The sequence below is a fragment of the Protopterus annectens genome, chromosome 17.part0 (assembly GCF_019279795.1).
Source record: "Protopterus annectens isolate FY-2018-M chromosome 17.part0, PAN1.0, whole genome shotgun sequence".
NCBI lineage: Eukaryota > Metazoa > Chordata > Ceratodontiformes > Protopteridae > Protopterus > Protopterus annectens.
Genome location: NC_056751.1, coordinates 7,242,560 through 7,257,810, shown reverse-complemented (window position 1 = coordinate 7,257,810; position 15,251 = coordinate 7,242,560). Strand labels below are relative to the sequence as shown.

At 41.4% G+C, this 15,251-nt stretch overlaps 1 protein-coding gene across 1 annotated transcript in view; it reads left to right on the top strand.

The window, feature by feature from the left end:
- The window catches only part of LOC122791839 (PH and SEC7 domain-containing protein 3-like), a 2,374,133-nt gene that overhangs the window by 2,306,537 nt on the left and 52,345 nt on the right, over positions 1-15,251 (top strand). The gene's annotated exons all lie outside the window — the stretch shown is intronic.

Below are 15,251 nucleotides of genomic sequence, written 5' to 3'. Positions count from 1 at the left end.
TGAAAAGGAATTCCCAGAAAGGTCTATACAATGTGATGACCTATTTTGTACTGTACTTGTGTTCTGTTAAAAATGTAGTATCGGTGAGATTAGTACTCTTACAGCTCTTGCCGCATGCCCATTAACTATGTCAGAAGATGTGCTTACCGTTAGTGCAGCTAGGGCTTTCCAGTGTCTTTCATCTTTCAGGCCTTTTCCTAGTAGTCATCGCAGGACACTGCTCACATATGATGCCGAACTAAGTTGACCCAGGTCAGTCAGTCCCATGTAGTACTAGTGTTGTTGCCAAATACCCAAGGTGGACTGTTATCAGTGCTAACTTTTATTGCCTTGGATACTTACTTATTGTTGGATCAAGACACACTTCTGCCTCCATACCCCAGCCAGTTCAGGAGTTTGGTCACTCTGCAGCCATTTCGGCAGCCTAGATTGCTCCAGCTTTATTCAGGTAGAATGAGAGTAGTGAGCAAGATGAAGTTTATATTGTATATTGACACTTGGGACACTGGTAAAACAGAGAAATGTTTGGTTAAGGCAGACCAATCATTTAGGCCATAGTTTAGGACTGTTAAGAAAATCCTGTTTCTGTCTTTCCACTGTGGAATTAATGTCTTCCAGGGGCCTCTAGGAAAGGATTAGGCCTTTTTGGTGGCAGTTTAGACAGTGCTAAGATTATGACTGATACTTGTTCTTTCTCCTCAAGTAAATGGAGCACCCTAAGTCCATCTTAGAATTTAGCTGCCTCATCATTCACATTTATTACACAAAATTCAGACTGGTTGTAGTCCATTTGATTCAGTTTCCCCTTCTGGAGAAATGCATCTGTTTTGTAGACACTAGATATTATAGATATACACTGGCACATCAGAATTCTAAGGAGATTCCTCAGATTCCTGTGCTTTTGTGTAGGGTTTGGCTCTTTTAGCACAGTCGTTCTATTTGTGTTAAGCTTCAGGAGCAGGTGTTTCTACATATTGATCATTGTTTTATAACACATCAGTCTGCTGGTATTATTTTGTTGGTTGGCTGTTATATCACTTAGTTGGTGCTCATGTGCACCACATGTTCCACTAATATCATATATATATATATATATATATATATACATACATATATATATATATATATATATACATATATATATATATATATATATATATACATACATATATATATACATATATATATATATATATGTATATATATATATATATTTAAAATGTATGCTCCACTAAGCACACCTCCCTCATACAATATGCAGATGACTCCACCCTCATCTGCTGTTCCCCCACTCTACCTGATCTTCTAAACATCACTCAAGAATCATTTACATCTGTAGAAAGCTAGCTATCCAACTCCTATCTTCTTCTCAATCCTAATAAAACCAACCTCCTTATCTTCCAGCCCTCCAAATACAACCAAACTATCACCCACGTCAACATCCTTGCCAAAGACAATACCATCATTTCCCCTTCAGATCACACCAAACGATTTGGTGTGGAGATTGACAACAAACTCAAATTTGATGTCTGTATATCTCTTACAATAAAGAAAGTACACAAAATAACTTGGGACACTTCATAGAAGTAAACTATACCTAACCAAGGCAGCTAAAACCTCTGTTGCCTATTCCCAGCTGATATTCACCTTGTTCTACACATCACCAGTGTTTACAAACCTTAGACAGTCTGACTTAAATAGGCTTGAAACCTGCTGTAATAAGATAGCAAAATTTGCAAGTGGTGCATCCTACCGTAGCCGTCACTGCTACTCATTAAGGGAACTTGACTGGCTTGAACTTCCACAACTTCTTCACCTAAACCAACTTACTTTTGCCCACAAACTACAAGCATCCTCATAAAATCCCATCACTTCAGAACCTACTACAAACTTACTGCTCCTGTAGATCCTTTCGATCCAACAGCAAAAGTCTTCTAGTCACCAAACCCAACAATTCTTCAGCTGAATCAATATTCTCTTATGCCATACATAGACTTTGGAATAACATTTCCCACACTATAACCTCCTTACCAGCTATGTATCAGTTCAAAACTGCACTCAAGTCTGATCTAAAATTACACTGGCTCTGCCCATGCCCCTTTCCTGACTAAAAATACACATTCACCAAATAATTTTAAACTCTCTTATCTATGTGCTACAGTGCATTAGATCTATGTTCTTCTGACTCTACAATTTTACTACAAGTTCTGTTCCTCTTAACCCATCAAACTTTACATAGTCTATTCCTGTTTTATTGTATGTTTTTATTAATTGTTGTTATTCTTGTTTCATATTTCTTAATTTATATATATTATTATTTGTATATTTTTATTGCTCTGCAATGCACTGTTTGTCATTATCATTACTGTAGCACTACTTGTATACTTGGAGCTTTTCTTCCTGGGCCTCTGCTGAAAAAGGACCTGTGTCCAGTTGGAATTTCCCGGTAAACAAATGTAAATAAATAAATAAATAAATAATGTGCTGCCTTGGTCCCCATTGGTGGACATTTGTCAGCTGAGATCAGCTATCACTAATTCCATTGCAAATGTACAGGTTTATTAAATCATCCTTGATTCAAAACTATGCAAAGCTTTCCTGCCACTTAAATATACAGTGGATATAAAAAGTGTACACAGCCGTTGTTAAAATTCCAGGGTTTTGTGATATAAAAAACGAGACCACAATAAATCATTTCAAAACGTTTTCCACCTTTAATGTGACCTATAACCTGTACAATTCAATTGAAAAACAAACAGATCTGTCAGGGAAAAAATATACAAAATAAAAAACATACAATACACTGGTTGCATAAATGTGCATACCCTTAAACTAATACTTTGTTGAAGAATCTTTTGATTTAATTACAGCATTCAGTCTTTTTGGGTAGGAGTCTATCAGCATGGCACATCTTAGCCTGGCAATATTTGCCCACTCTTCCTTGCAAAAGTGTTCCATATCTGTCAGATTGCGAGAGCATCTCTTGTACACAGCCCTCTTCAGGTCACCCCACAGATTTTCTATTGGATTTAGGTCTGGGCTCTGGCTGGGCCATTCCAAAACTTTAATTTTCTTCTGGTGAAGCCATTCTTTTGCTGATTTGGATGTATGCTGGGGGTCATTGTTTCTCTTCATCTTCAGGTTTCTAGCAGACACCTGAAGGTTTTGGGCCAAATGTGACTGGTATTTGGAACTGTTCATAATTTCCTCCACCTTGACTAAAGCCCCAGTTCCAGCTGAAGAAAAGTAACCCCAAAGCATGATACTGCCACCACCATGCTTCACCGTGGGGATGGCATTCTTTGGTGATGTGAACTGTTGTTTTCATGCCAAACGTACCTTTTGGAATTGTGGCCAAAAAGTTCAACCTTGGTCTCATCAGACCATAACACATTTTCCCACATGCTTTTGGGAGACTTCATGTATTGTTTTGCAAATTTTAGCCGGGCCTGGATGTTTTTCTGTTTAAGAAAAGGCTTCCATCTTCCAACCCTAACCCATAGTCCAGACATATGGAAAATATGAGAGATTGTTGTCACATGTAGTATACAACCAGTACTTGCCAGAAATTCCTGCAGCTCCTTCAGTGTTGCTGTAGGTCTCTTGGCAGCCTCCCTGACCAGTTTTCGTATTGATACCTTTCAACAATGAGATCCCTTTGACGCTTTGTAATCTGTCTGCGAACCATGGCTTTTGCTGTAGCAGGCAACTGAGTAAATGTCAGGAAAATCCTACTAGAACAGCTGAACTTTATTTGGGGTTAATCAGAGTCTCTTTAATTGATGGCAGGTGTGTACCTAAGAGGACTGAATGCTGTAATTAAATCAAAAGGTGCTTCAACAAAGTATTAGTTTAAGGGTGTGCACGCACAACAATGTATTAGTTTAAGGGTGTGCACACTTATGCAACCAGCTTATTGTACGTTTTTTTATTTTTTATACTTTTTCCCCTAACAGATGTGTTTGTTTTTCAATTGAATTGTACAGGTTATACATCACATTAAAGGTGGGAAAGTTTTGAAATGATTTATTGTGTTCTCCTTTTTTATATCACAAAAACCTGGCATTTTAACAGGGGTGTGTACACTTTTTATATCCACCGTATACTAGAATTGCCTCTGACAGTATGAATTAAAGCACAGTGTTCTTCTTCTTCTTCTTTCGGCTGCTCCTGTTAGGGGTCGCTACAGCAGATCAGCTGTTTCCATTTCTTCCTGTCCTCTGCATCTTGCTCTGTCACACCAACCATCTGCATGTCCTCTCTCACCACATCCATAAACCTAATCTTAAGCCTTCCTCTTTTCCTGTTACCTGGCAGCTTCATCCTTAGCATCTTTTTCCCAATATACTCTGTATCCCTCCTCAGCACATGTCCAAACCAACATAATCGTGCCCCTCTGGCTTTGTCTCCAAACCTTCCAACCTGGGCTGACCCTCTAATTTACTTATTCCTAATCCTGTCCATGCTCGTCACACCCAGTGCAAATCTTAACATCTTCAACTCTGCCACGTCAAGCTCTGACTCCTGCCTTTTTGTCAATGCCACTGTCTCCAACCCATATAACATAGCTGGTCTCACTACCCTCTTGTAGACCTTTCCTTTCACTCTTACTGGTACTCGTCTGTCACAAATCACCCCTGACACTCTTCTTCACCCTGCCTGTACTGTCTTCTTCACCTCTCTTCCACACTCACCATTACTCTGAACTGTTGATCCCAAGTATTTAAACTCATACACCTTTGCCACCTCTACTCCCTGCATCCTCACAATTCCTCTATCCTCCCTCTCATTCACACACATATATTCTGTCTTAGTCCTGCTGACCTTCATTCCTCTTCTGTCTAGAGCATATCTCCACCTCTACAGTGTCTCCTCCACCTTTTCCCTACTCTCACTACAGATCACAATGTCATCTGCAAACATCTTAGTCCATGGGGACTCCTGTCTGATCTCGTCTGTCAACCTGTCCGTCACCATTGGAAATAAGAAAGGGCTCAGAGCTGATCCTTGATGTAATCCCACCTCCACCTTAAATGCATCTGATCTCGTCTGTCAACCTGTCCATCACCATTGCAAATAAGAAAGGGCTCAGAGCTGATCCTTGATGTAATCCCACCTCCACCTTAAACGCATCCGTCACTCCCATCGCAGACCTCACCGCTGTCACACTACCCTCGTACATATCCTGTACCACTCTTACATACTTCTCTGACACTCCCGACTTCCTCATACAATACCACAACTCCTCTCTAGGCACCCTGTCATATGCTTTCTCTAAATCCACAAAGACACAATGCAACTTCTTCTGACCTTCTCTGTACTTCTCCATGAACACTCTCAGAGCAATCATCGCATCTGTAGTGCTCTTTCCTGGCATGAAACCATACTGCTGATCACTAATCATCACCTCCCTTCTTTACCTAGCTTTCACTACTCTTTCCCATAACTTCATGCTGTGTCTGATCAGTTTAATCCCTCTGTAGTTACTATAGCCCTGCACATCACCCTTATTCTTAAAAATCGGTACCAAAACACGTTTTCTCCATTCCTCAGGCATCCTCTCACTTTCCAAGATTTCATTAAACAATCTAGTTAAAAACTCCACTGCCATTTCACCTAAACACCTCCATGCTTCCTACAGGTATGTCATCTGGACCAACAGCCTTTCCCTTCTTCATCCTCTTCATAGCTATCCTTACTTCCTCCTTGCTAATCCACTGCACTTCATGATTCACTATCCACACATCATCCAACCTTCTCTCCCTCTCATTCTCTTCATTCATCAGCCCCTCAAAGTACTTTTTCCATCTGCTCAACACACTCTCCTCGCTTGTGAGTACATTTCCCTCATTATCCTTTATCACCCTTACCTGCTGCACATCTTTACTAGCTCAGTCCCTCTGTCTAGGCAATAGGTACAGGTCCTTTTCTCCCTCCTTAGTGTCCAACTTTTTATACAACTCTTCACATGCCTTATTCTTAGCCTTCGCCACCTCTCTCTTTGCCAAGCACCTTATCTCCTTATACTCTTGTCTACTTTCTTCATCTCTCAGACAGTCCCACTTCTTCTTCGCCAACATCTTTCTCTGTATACTCTCCTGTACTTTTTCATTCCACCACAAGGTCTCCTTGTCCTCCTTCCTCTTTCCAGATGTCACACCAAGCACCTTTCTAGCCATCTCTCTTACTAGCTGTCTGTAGTTACCCAACTAATCGGTAACTCTTCACTGCCACTCAGTGCCTGTCTTAACTCTTCCCTGAACATCATCTCACAATTACCCTTTTTCAGTTTCCACCATTTGATCCTTGGTGCTGCCCTCACACTCATCCTCCTCTTCTTGATCACCAATGTCATCCTACAAATCACCATCCTATGCTGCCTAACTACACTTTCCACTGCTACCACTTTACAGTCTCCAATCTCCTTCAGACTGGCCCTTCTACATAAGATATAATCCACCTGTGTGCATCTTCCTCCACTCTTGTATGTCACCCTATGCTCCTCTCTCTTGTTAAAATACGTATTCATCACAGCCATGTCCATCCTTTTCGCAAAATCCACTACCATCTGACCTTCTGCATTCCTTTGCTTAACACCATACCTACCCATCACTTCCTCATCCCCTCTGTTCCCTTCACCAACATGTCTATTGAAATTTGCTCCAATCACCAGTCTCTCACCCTTGGATGCAGTCATCACCACTTCATCCAACTCACTCCAAAATTTTTCTTTCTCATCCATCGCACACCCAACTTGTGGAGCATATGCACCAATAACATTCATCATCACACCACCAATTTCCAGCTTCATAAACATCACTCTGTCCGACACTCTTTTCACCTCCAAAACATTCTTAGCATACTGTTCCTTCAGGATAATGCCTACGCCATTTCTCCTCCCATCCACACCATGATAAAACAATTTCAAACTGCCTCCGATACACCTAGCTTTGCTCCCCTTCCATCTCATCTCTTGCACACACAATATACCAACCTTTCTTCGGTCCATCATATCAGCTAGCTCTCTCCCTATACCAGTCATACTGCAACATTCAAAGTTCCGACCCTCACTATCACAGTCCTAGCCTTTACCTGCCTTCAGGCATGCCTTCCCCCTCTTCTCCTCCTTCGGCCAACAGTAGCCCAATTTCCGCCAGCACCCTGTTGGCCAACAGTACTGGTGGCGGTCGTTGTTAACCCGGGCCTCGACCAATCTGGTATGTATATCTGTACTGTTGTCTGCATGTATGATTTGGCAAAATTTTATGCCGGATGCCCTTCCTGACACAACCCTCCCCATTTGTCCGGGCTTGGGGCCGGCACAAAGAAATGCACTGGCTTGTGCAACAGTGTTGAGATCAGATTTTGTCCTTCTATGGCTTCTGCATTTGGTAGCAGTCTGCATCTTTACTGTGAAAAGCCATATTTGAAAATGTAGATTCTTTATTGAGCTGCATAGTGTTAGTGGAAGCAGAGCCATTTTCTTAAGTATGATATGTTACTGGTGATGTGCAGACTGTTGCTGCATTGTGGTGTGGTAGTCTTCCCTTCTTTACAGCATACTGAAGATAGATTTTCTAAAGAAGGGGTCTCATATAAAAGTCTTAGGTTTAAGCATAGGCTTACTTCAGGTTGTGCCAGTGTAACAGTGAATCACAGTATTTGTGCTAAGTCACCAACAGAGCTACATCAGTCTGACTATTTATCTTATAACAATTTTCTTTCCCTGTATCCTGGCACTGACTAGAAGTGATATGCATGCACCTTCTTCAGCTCTTCCCATTATTTTGAAACTGTTTATTGCTTCACTGTATTTTCCTTGCAAGTGCATGTGATAATTAATTCATCAGAGTCCTTTTATTCTTGTACATCATGAGTTTTTCATACTGTTCATTTTGAAAGGCATGTCTTCTTCCATTATCTGTTAACAAGTATGCTTGTGGTAGACAGACATCCACAGACATTTTTTGTTTGTTTAAGGCCTGACCATGAAAGTGTTGTAAGATGCATTTGAAGTTTAATAACGCTACAAGAGTTAAGAGAGTAATGGTTTCAGTATTCTTTTTGAGTGAAAAAATTAAACAAACAAAATCAGTCAGTAATAGAGACGGATATCAGGGTTAAGAAAGTTCAAATATGCCTCTAGAAAGAAGAGTAAGTCCTGTGAAAATCAGCCTGAAAAGAGGTAGTCATTGAAAAATTGTACAACATTATTTAACCAGCATATCTCTCAACCTCTTAGAGCAAGAAATTTGGGCAAAACCATAAGTAATGGGGACAAAGGTCCCAAAAAAGGGACAATTTTTAAATATTGCTCTTACAAACATAGAAAGTTGATAGAATAACTGGATTTGAATTATCATGAATTTTCTGAAGGGTATGAAGCCTGAAACTCAAATATCTGTCATTATATTCTGACTTGAATCCTCAGTGATTTGCCAATGATTTGCTAGAAAACCACAATTTTGTGAGAAACAGACCAAAAATTCGAAGCAAAAATCTGGACATTCTGTGAAGCATCTGTACAGTTTAGAGGTATGTTAACCACATTCCGAAAGGTTATTGCATGCTGTAAGTCTCTGTACCCCTCACAATAACCATTTTCAATTCCAAGACAGTCCTATCTCAGCTCTGTGGTAAACTGTCCCTGAGGCCTACCATAAGATCTAATGAGGCATTCTGTGGTAGCTCCCTATGCTAATTAGCCATATGTTCCCATTAGGAAATGCCTGTGGTAAGATATTTACATAGCTGAGCCATTGTCTGATTACTTCTGCCATCCATGTTAATGAATATGGCCAAAAGCTCACTTTCAACCAATTGTGTTAGAAGAAAGTGCAAGGGATTTCAGGAGACAGGTATTGTTGGGGTGTGTGTACATGTGTGTATGTGTGTACCGGCATGTGTAATTGCAGAAGTATGAATGTTGTAAAGGTGAAAGTGTGTGTGTGTGTGTGTGTGTGTGTGTGTGTGTGTGTGTGTGTGTGTGTGTGTGTGTGTGTGAGAGAGAGAGACTCTGATTAGTAGGAGATAGGTAGGTGTTGTGTGCATGCATGTGTGTTTGAATGTGTGTGGGAGAGTGAATGGGGATCTTCCCATGCCAACACAATGCATGAGCTGCCACTGTTGACAACCACAGGAAATTGATGATTTGCACTGTTGGCCATTAAGGACGATTCAGAAGCATACAAGTTAACTACTAATGAGGCTATTCCTCATTGTCAACGGTATTTCTCTAAATTCTATTTTCCCACATCACATAAACAGTCCATTTGGGCTATAGTTGTTACCACTGGTGGTGGGGTTCTTTTTGAATCCCCAGGCATGTCTTTTTCAAGTTTTCTTCAGGAAATGGAGCATCCTTCAATATTTTTTTTTTGGGGGGGGGGTTCTAAGCTTGTTTCAAAATTGCGCACAAAGGACTCTCTTTTGTTGGCTTAGGCTACTTTTAAAATTAAGCCACTGCTGACATTGGTCTTATTGTTAGAAATGCAGAAAAGTATCTTCTTTTTCAGGAATTTCAACAGTAACACAAAGAGTCTGAGTGTATTATAGTTGAAATCCCCGAGAAAATTCATGGGTATTTACCTATAAACAATTTTCATCAGTCGCATTGTTGTGGGCCTAGGTCTCCTTCATATCATGAAATACAACTCTGACCGCTTAGAAATTACTGTTAGAACGTATGAAAGTATTAATGGGGTGAAATTTGTACCAAAAGAAGTTTTCACATGCCGAAGTATAGGGGTAATTTATGCCCTTAGGTGTCCGTGTGGATTATATTACATTGAGGAGACCAAAAGGGAATTCCGCATTAGATTTTTAGAACGTCAGGGATGTAAAACATAAAAGGGAAAATAAGGTTATTGCAACACATTTTAATGCTTTTCATGATGGGGATGTGTCTTTGTTGCAGGGCACTATTTTAGAAAGTATAAAGTGTTGTAGTGGTGATGAAAATGTTTTAAAACATAAATTGTTATACAAAGAAAGTATTTTTATTTTGAAATATAAAACTATGATCCCAAATGGCCTTAATAATGAGCTCAGTTGGAAGAGTTTACTTTAAGTGGCCTTTGGGAGAATCTTATTAATTTACTGTTTAATTGATTTATAGAGGTGTGTTTTTGATTGATTGTACTATATAAAGTTTGTATTTGTGATTTGTATGTTTGATACTCCTGGAAGGTGGTAACACTGAAGCGCTAGAGAGAATAAAATATCTGTTTCATCTCAGTGGTTTCCTTTTTTTACACAGTCGGTGAAATTTCTAAGTGGTCAGAGTTGTATTTCAGTTCGGAGTTGGAGGAGATTGTGGTTTCGTGGTACTCCATATCATGGCCTGTTTACTCAACATTTAATTATGAGATTTTTTGTGAAATAGTATTTTAAAGTCATACAATGGCCAGATGGTACATGGCAGCCTGCATTAATCCCTTAACATGATCAGTACTGGTCCTCTGCTAAAGCTGAAGTCAAACAACCTTCACTGCTACTGCTGACATAAAGCCAAAAAAAAGGAAAATATGTCTGATTTCCTTCTGTCAGTAAAAGGAAGAAGAAGGTTTTTATGTGGCATAAATCGAGTTTGCAGATTCACCATCAGAAGACATTACTATTTATCAAAGTAAATTACATGATAGCATTTTAGTAGTCCAAGAAGGGACCTTTATTTGCTCAAAAGGCAGTACTTAAATGGGATTAGCCTTAAACAGACAAGTGCCGTATTCTGCCTCCACATAACATTTTAACGATATAATTTCTGTGAAATATCAGCATCCATATATACTGACACATATCACTAAAAAGTCAGATATACTGTATAGGTTGTATTTGGGCAGACACAAGTTATATAACACTCTCAAGGCAAATCCTGCTATCAGCAGTCACTTTTTTCGAATCAGCAGCAAATGACGTTTCTTTTGGCATCTTATTTTTAATGAAGTATCAAGAATTGTACATGGGTATGGAAAGAAAGTTGCACATCTAGTAATCTGGATGTTAGAGCTGGTGTTCATCGTGTTACCCTGATGCAGTCATCACACTTGGGTTATCCTGCCGTCAGGTGGTCCCGCAGTCGGCCCGAATTCCAAAGTCTTGGTCTGGCACCGGTTGCTGGCGCTTCTTCCCTGACGTCAGTGCGCCAGGGGTATATAAGAGGCATCCAACGCCATTTTTTTCAGTCTTTCTTGCCGCGTGGTGCCCGAAGCAGAAGCAGTTTGCAAGTGCCGGACGGCCGACACCTGAGATTTTCGATTTGAATTTCAGTCCGAAGTCTTCAATAAAGCTAAGTACCCCATTGGGGAACATTTTCTTGCCTTAGTCCGATGTCAGAAAAAGTTAACAATTGCATTTCTTGTGGGAAGCAAATACCTCATAAGGACTTCTATTCCTATTGTATTCCTTCCTAGGCCCAGACCACGTCACAGGTTGTCGGTTTTGCGCTAGGTTTAATAAACGAACTATCAAATGCCGTTTTGACTTCGCACGGCATTACTTTTGTAGGAAATTTAATTATATCATGCCGTTGGAGCAGCCGACGACCGCCATACATAAAAAATGCAAGAATAAGGACAGGCAGCCTAGGAACAAGCCAGACTCCAAGGCCTCAGCTGGGCCTGTCGCCGGTTCTCCGGTTTTCAGTGAGGCTCCTACGCAGCCCCTGACGACCACAGAACTGGAACCCCAGACAGCTGCGGATTCCCAAGTGGAGCCTACTAGGCGGACGCAGCCATCTACCGACACCGGAGCAGAAGTAGACACTGGTGCAGTGGAAACACCTTCGGTTGCAGAAGGTGTCTTCAGACCGACTACACTCACCATTAAATCTTATGCTAAGCTTAAAACTCCTTTAAAACGTAAGAAAACTGTACATCAGTCTACAGTTCAAGGCCCCATGCCTAAGAAACAGATGCTTAAGATGGCTGAAGATTTGATTACCCTTATCAGGGGTTCCCATCCCCCTCCTGACAAAAGACCAAGACAAGAGGAGGATTATGCATCCTCTGATCAGGTTTCACTCTCCTCAGATTCCTCTGAGGAACAGGATTACACTTTGCCACCTTATGAAGACTCTGATGCTGAAGACTCTATTCCCTCAGCATCTCCCCCTGAAGACTACTCCTTTAGGGAAACTTTACATACCATGAGGGAACATTTCCACTGGGAAGAACAGGATTACTCACATTCTAAGAAAAGGCTCAGAGAGTTCCTTTTACTACCCCAGCAGAGACCTCTTGCTATCCCTCCTGTTTTAGATATTGTGGATAATGTTTACTTGGAGGCTAGTTTAAATCCGGATTCTCTACCTCCTGCTCCAGCCAAACCAGACAGATACTACAGAGTACCAGACTCACACAAATTCCTTTATAAAAGCCCTGTAGCTGACCCAGAAACAATTTCCCAGGATCCTAAGGGAGCAAAAGCTTCTATGGCTAAAAATCCTGTGCCCTCTGAAAGGGATTCCAGAGCCCTAGATAGATGGGGAAAGAAAATATACACCTCAGCAACTCTGGCTATGAGAGCATTAAATTGCCAGTTTCACATGTTGAAATATCAGCAATTCCTAATGTCTCAGTTAAAACAAAAAATGAGCACACATTCAGAACAGTCTGAATTCAAGGAAATGCAGGATCTGTTGCATGCAGCTGAACAGGTGGGCAAACATACTTTACAATGCGGATTTGATTCACTGGAAGCTTCCTGTAGAGCAGCTGTTACTGGCTCTGTCATACGTAGACATGCTTGGTTAAAAGAACAAACCCTCCCTGACCATGTTAAAGCAAAATTATTGGATGCACCTTTACAGCAGGATGTATTATTTGGTGTCAAAGCAGAAGAGGTTTTAAAGAAAATGGAGGATAAGGCAAAGTCTATGCAAACGGTCAAGGATTTTTTGCAGAAACAACCCCCTCATTTCATCAGAAACTGGCCAACAAAAAACTGGTCCTTTCCAGCTTCAAACAGATCACAGAGGGGCAAATACAGACGCCCAAGGGGCAGAGGTCAGTCACAGGGCCCTTACAAACCTCGCCAATGGGGTTCTGCTACCCAGAAAGGAGGAGAAGACAGGCCGCAAGCTAGCAGAAGACAAACACAATGACTCTATCCTCAAACTACCAAGCAAATCTCTCCTGGCAGCTCCCTTCGGAGGAAAACTAGCATTTTTTGCAGACAACTGGCACATCATCACAAAAGACAAATGGGTTCTAAACATTGTCTCTCAAGGATACAGATTCCACTTTCATACCTTACCAAGGATCAAAGGAATGCCAAACCTGCCACCAAATCAATGGGCAGAGGCACAAAAACAAATTACAGCCCTCATGGACATGAGAGCCGTTCAGCAGGTACCTACACAGGAGCAAGGACAAGGATTTTACTCAAGACTCTTCCTAGTCCCAAGAAAGGACAAAGCATGGAGACCCATTCTGGATCTTTCAATTCTGAACACCTATCTGCAAGTACCCAAATTCAAGATGCTAACACTACAGCAGCTTCTTCCCATGCTGGGCAAGAATGCTTGGCTAGTCACTTTGGACCTCAAGGAGGCATACCTGCATGTCCCTATCAGACAAAATTGCAGAAGATACCTCCGCTTCATTGCAGGTTCAACACATTATCAATTCTCTGCACTGCCCTTTGGCTTATCTACTGCGCCCAGGGTCTTCACAAAATGCCTGGCACCAGTAATTGCATACTACAGACAAAGAGGAATTCAAATATACCCATACCTGGACGACTGTCTTATTCAAGCAGAAAGCAAGGACATTCTTTTAAAGCATCTGGCATTTGTCAAACACCTTCCAAGTTGCCTAGGGTACACAGTAAACGAAAAGAAATCAAAACTAGTGCCCTCACAAAACATAATATTCCTGAGTGCCAGCTTGAATACAACGGCCCAGATGGCTTATCTCACGCCAGACAAACAACGACAGCTGATTCAATATTTCAAAATAATGGCAACAAAGACCCAACTCCCTGCAAGAAAAATTCTGCAGGCCTTGGGATTCATGGCATCTTGCATACTAATACCATTTGCAAAACTGCATATGAGGAAATTACAATGGTACCTGAAAAGTGTATGGAGTCAGCACAGCCACAGCTTGGAAACAGTGATACCACTCATTCCCTGCCTTCAACAGGAGTTTCTATGGTGGGCACAGGCATGTCACCTCAACAAGGGTCAGCCTTTCACCTTACCCACAGCCAGGCAAACTATGACAACAGATGCATCGGACTATGCCTGGGGAGCACACATGGCAGGGCAGTGCATTCAGGGCAAATGGACTTCAGATCAGAGGCATCTGCATATCAATCAAAAAGAAATGCTAGCAGTACAGAATGCCCTAACAGCTTTCAAGGACCTTCTACACCCAGGACAACTAATAATAAAGACAGACAATACCACAGTATTGTGGTACATAAACAAGCAAGGGGGCACACATTCCTACCCTCTATGCAGGCAAGCAATGACCTTGTGGAACACTGCACTGTCTTACCAGGTTCAATTACAAGCACAATTCCTGCCAGGAAAGAAAAACACATTGGCAGACGACCTAAGCAGAAACATCATGGATCCAAATGAATGGAAACTAGATCCACAAGTATTTGCAATGATAGTTCAAAAATGGGGAAGCCCAGACAAAGATCTGTTTGCAAGCCCCCACAACCACCAACTTCAAAAATTTTGCACAAGGACCTTCCATCCACTAGCTTGGAAAGTGGATGCCCTCTCATTCAGTAGGAAAACATTAACAGTGTATGCCTTCCCTCCACTGCCTCTTCTAGCAAAGGTACTGCTGAAAGTCAGATTAGAGAGGCCACAAATGATACTCGTTGCACCAGACTGGCCACGTCAGCATTGGTATCCAATTTTAAGGACCATGGCCCACGGCCCACCATGGATTTTGCCACAAATTCCTCACCTGCTCACCCAGCGAGACAATCAGATTCTACACAGCCAGCTCAAGACTTTAAACCTGGCTGCATGGCAAATTACCTAAACAACCAGCCAACACCTTTATCCAAAGCTGTTATGGATGTCATTCTGGAGGCCAGGAGGCCCAGCACCAGGAAATCCTATTCAGACAAATGGAAAAGATTTTGCGCCTGGAACCAGGCTAAAGGCCTAAATCCCCTTGATCCAAACATCCCTCAGATTCTACAATATTTAACTGAGATGTTACACAAAGGACTTTCCTTTTCATCTATTAAGACGCACGCCTCAGCAATTTCAGCTCATTACAACA